The 4,984-nt window shown below is 45.2% G+C and overlaps 1 pseudogene; it reads right to left on the bottom strand.

Moving 5' to 3' along the window:
* Positions 1–990: 990 nt before the first annotated feature.
* LOC141040869 (uncharacterized) lies at positions 991–3,482 on the bottom strand (annotated as a pseudogene).
* Between the last annotated feature and the right edge of the window lie 1,502 nt (positions 3,483–4,984).

The following is a 4,984-nucleotide window of genomic DNA, read 5'->3' as shown; positions in this document are numbered from 1 at the left end:
TGGAGTCCATGTGGCACACAAACTTGAAACAATGAACTCCAAGGATGGCCTAGGCGTGCTGGAGGTTCCTGCCATGGAGGAGATGCAAGGCGTGGTGGAGGTTCATGCCGTGGAGGAGGGGCTAGGCATGGTCGACGTTCCTGCCATGGAGGAGGTGCTAGGTGCTCTCGAGGATCCTGCCGTGGAGGAGGTGCTAGGCGTGCTCGACGTTCATGTCATGAAGGAGGTGGTGCAAGAGCAAGAGGTCGGAGGGCCGGTGCAAGAGCAAGAGGTGGTCCGCAAAACCTACTCCAACCCGACCTCAACTTGTGAGGTGTGCATTCATCCGGCTTTGTGCCTCAAGTGTGGCATCTGCGGTGAGGCTTCCATATTCCTTTCCTTAGGATGTAGGCTCCTGGTACCAAAAGATTTGCGTTCTTGCGAGTCATGTGGAAATCCTTGCCTCTGTGACAATTTTTGGTGCAAAGATTGTGCGACTACGGTGGCGATAAACAAAGATGGGGTATGCATAAGGTGCTGTCGCAACCCATCTATCTATCTCGAGGATGAAAAGAAAGCGCATAATGTGCCGGATAGTCAAGTTTAGATTCACGGGATGATGAAAATAAAGTGAGTTGTAATGGTTTTATATGCTTCAAGTTTATAACATTACATGATCTTATGTAAGGAAGTGATGGAGGGAGTATTGCCATATGATCTTATGTAAGAAAGTGAGTATGAATATGGTTTTATATGATCTTATGTTTAATATGATCTTGTCATGTAATGTTATATGAAAATGGTTCGATGATAAACCCTACGGTGTAATGTTATGTTATATTTTTCAGTTCAAAACAGTCCACTACACACCACTCAAACGCACCCTCAAAAACCAAACACACAAGGGAGTAAGGTTAATGAAACTAATACTCCAACAGTAGCACCATCACATGAGGTAGTACAAATCATGTTGAGTTCAAGAACTCAATTGCCTGCTCAACAAATTCTCGATCAATCGTCAAACGAATCGGGATAAGTCCTTTTCTCTCTAATGCTTTTTTCTTCAAGTGAGGAACCGCGTAGTGGATAGACCCCTTGTGCTTGATGATCTCTCTCATGCACGCTTGATGACTCAACCAGATCCTATTGAGCTTTTGATGGGGGTACTCAGCTAGGGATTGATTAACCTATGACACATAACAGCAAGAAAACTCAAATCAGTACATAAGCAAGTAGCTATGTATCACAAATAACATATAAATACTCAAATGGAACATTGCAAGACCTTTTGGACAATCTCAGCTAGGGTCTTGGGCATCTTTCTATGGAACATGGCTTGAATTGAGGCAAACCAACCAAAATCTAATATGTTTGTGTCAGGAGAATTAGGTGGTTGGTATACCATCCTAATATCCCAATCACCCCTAGCAGCTTCCTACAAAAAAAGTGGATCATCTGGTTTTATATGAGTCCTAGCATTGTCCTGCTGTACCTAGATGGTGTTCCATCTATCGCTCTCAGGCCACTTTTCCTTTATAGCCGGCAGTACGTATTTCACTAAGTATTCCCGACTTTTCTCCCTGTCCACTGTATGGCAAGGCTTCAGCTCCCATGTCCCTCTCAACCTATGGATATAGAAATAAAGTAAATAATGTGCACATAAAAATTTAGCAAAAAGTAGGAGTAGTAACAAGAACAAGTGCGGACCTGTTTTGACTCTGCTTTTTTGCTTGCACCCACTTTGTGTAAGCCCAAACCCCAATCTTGCCATCAAAAACACAATTGCCTTGAGCATCATACCTTGGTGTAGCCATTGCGGACAAGAACATAATTTTTTGAATGTGGTTTTTATGTTTACATTCCCGGTGTGGTGCATTCTCTCTATGGCTCAAATACATGTTCTGGGTCTTCCGCGTGCGATAAAACCATTTCTCATCTATATGAACCACATCCATATCAGCCCTAAATGTGGGTTTGATACCGCTTAGGACGTTAGGCTACATGGCTCAAGATGCTTAAGAGCATACTCCACACGAGCCCTTTGATTTTCATCAGTCAAGGCAGGCTTCAATTCACTCGTTATTCGTCTAATTTCCTTCATCTTCAACCTACAAGAAAATATAACAACCAATATATCAATGACATACACATTTGACATGTAGAAAATTGACATATATCAATGCATAACGCTCACCTCCGCCAAACAGTGGAAGTTGACATGTTCATATGTCCAACAACTTGTTCTAATGTTGTTCTCTCTCCAGGTGGGATGGCCTCCAATGCATCTATGTTGGAATTAATCTTCTTCCTTCCTGATTTGAGCTTCCGATTGTTTTTGACCCCAGTAATGCCGCCGCCTTTTTTTAGCCTCCTGCCATACCCTTTGCACTATCCTCCTAGGACAAATACAAGCTACTGCAACAGCTTTAGAAACTCCATGCTTCAACCTTTTACTCGTACCATTACGGGCAATGATCTCAGCATATATGTGACGCTTGTCATCGGTATTGTACTGTCTTCTTGTCTCCTTGTTCGACAAAACATCTGGATGCATTGGAGAAACAATTAGACAAACAAAAAATATGGAATATTAGTGAAAGACAAATATGTTCTAAATGTGCTTACTCAAATCGATAGGTTGTGTTTGGGTTTGAACAGCCTCTTGACTAGGAGGGTATTCGTCGGCATGGGAAAAATTTGGGTTGTATCCAGTACCTCGGTAGCCAATGGTACCCTCATTTCCACCAATACCTTGTAGTAACAGAAAAGGAAGCATATTAACCATGAGATTTTAGTTGATAATGTACATGAAAATTACTGTCTATGATTACAAGGCCGAACCTGTTGTGTTCTCTCCGTTCATCATGTTGAGTTCTAGACCGAAGCCAGTTCCTTGGATCATGCACACGTGACAAGAGAACACATATAACTACCAAACCAGAAGCATGATCTTGATTGAAGGGCAAACCACAAAAATTGCATGATCTACGAGACTAGAGGGTTTAGGGTTTACCTTCTGTGCTTCCACCATGGGAGGATCCTTCTCTGCTACGATTGCCACTGGCGCCGGTACTGAACGTGAAGCCCAGGGACTTGCTGCCGCCGCCGCCAAACGATATCCCGCCGCCACCACCAAACGAGATCGCGCCGCTGCCATTGATGAGGTTAAACCCCACGAACGTAGAACTGCCGATCCCTCCGCTGCCTGTACCGGCCTCGCCGACGGAGGCACTCCAGTTCGAGGAACCGGCCTCGTTAGGTGCCGGAGGGCGAGATGGGCGTGCGAGGCCGACGCACCGTCGAGGCAAAGTAGTCGGAGGAGGAAGATGATCGAAACCAGCCGTGCCGATGGAGAAGGAAGGAACACCCACGCGTCCGGTGAGACCAAGAGGAGGAAGTCCTCCGGGCGGCGGTGCTCTGGGCTGGAAAGCGACCCTAGAAAGCCCACGGAGGCCAAGAGGAGGAGGTCGGCGATCTGCTGCACCTTGCTGCGGCGGCGCCATTGGAGAGAGGAGAGAAGATGAGCGCTGTCTGTTCGTGTCCCTCCTTCACCGCAGCTACTTGTAGAGCGGAACACCAGCGGGAACATTGGCGGGAGCTATTTCAACTCCGAAAATTTCGTTTTAGATTTGGCAGCGGAGATCGGCGGGAGATTTTGATCGCCAAAAAGGAAACTATGCGGGGGAGAAAGGAAAGTGCGCGGGGAGAAAGGAAGGCGCGGGAGGAAGGAAAGTGCGCGGGGAGAAAGGAAGGCGCGGGAGGAAGAAGGAAACTCGCTAAAACTCGCTCTAAACCGTCTCCACCAATGCATGCGATCGGCTCCTTCTTTTACTGGACGGGGAGGTTACAAAGCGTTGGTTTAGCGATTCATTAGGTGCATCTCCTTCAATTTCGCATCTCCAGCGCCTCCTTATTTCTTGCCAATCACACCGCACCTTGGGCCCAGAGATACGCGAGATGCGCCCAACAAACTGTGATGGAGGGAGTAATAGGTTCACGACTTGCATGTCGATGAGTACGGCAACCGGCACGAGTCATAGGGTTGTCTTTAATTTATTGTATGACCTGTGTGTCAATCATTAAACGCCATGTAATTGTTTTACTTTGTCGCTATGCGTTAGCAATAGTTGTACAAGCAATAGCTGGAAAGACAACCATGTGACGACACGATGATGGAGATCATGGTGTCATGCCGGTGATGGTGGAGATCATGCCGGTGCTTTGGAGATGGAGTTCAAAAGCACAAGATGATAATGGCCATATCATGTCACGTATATTGCTTGCATGTGATGTTTATCGTTTTATGCATTATAAGATGATCCCTTCACTAAATTTCGAGATAAAAGTGTTCTCCCTAAGTATGCACCGTTGCGAAAGTTCGTCGTTTGGAAGCACCTCGTGATGATTGGGTGTGATAGATTCTATGTTCGCATACAACGGGTGTAAACCAATTTTACACATGCGGAATACTTAAGTTAAACTTGACGAGCCTAGCATGTACAGACATGGCCTCAGAACAAGGAGGACCGAAAGGTCAAACACGATTCATATAGTACATATGATCAACATGGAGATATTCACCGTTGATGATCACCCCATCTCACGTAAACATAGTCTAAATTGTCTTTGATTAAATGAACCCATTATCATGTAAACACTTAGAAAACTTGAGGGATGTTGATTTAAGTGGGGGTTCACTAGTAATTTGATTAAATGAACCCATTATCATGAACATAGTCTAAATTGTCTTTGCAAAATTATGTTGTAGATCAATGGCTCGCACTGTAGCTCCCCTGAATTTTAATGCGTTCCTATAGAAAGGAAAGTTGAAAGATGATGGAAGCAACTATGCGTACTGGGTCTGTAATTTGAGGATTATCCTCACTGCCACACAGAAGGCTTATGTCCTTAATGCACCGCTTGGTGATGCACCCCCTCAAGGTTCGCCTGCAGATGTTATGAATGTCTAGCAGGCACGTTCTGATGACTACTCGATAGTTCAGTG

Source organism: Aegilops tauschii, chromosome 2 (genome assembly GCF_002575655.3).
Source record: "Aegilops tauschii subsp. strangulata cultivar AL8/78 chromosome 2, Aet v6.0, whole genome shotgun sequence".
Classification (NCBI taxonomy): domain Eukaryota; kingdom Viridiplantae; phylum Streptophyta; class Magnoliopsida; order Poales; family Poaceae; genus Aegilops; species Aegilops tauschii.
The sequence above is the reverse complement of the archived record's forward strand: the minus strand, read 5'-3'. Positions and strand labels throughout refer to the sequence as shown.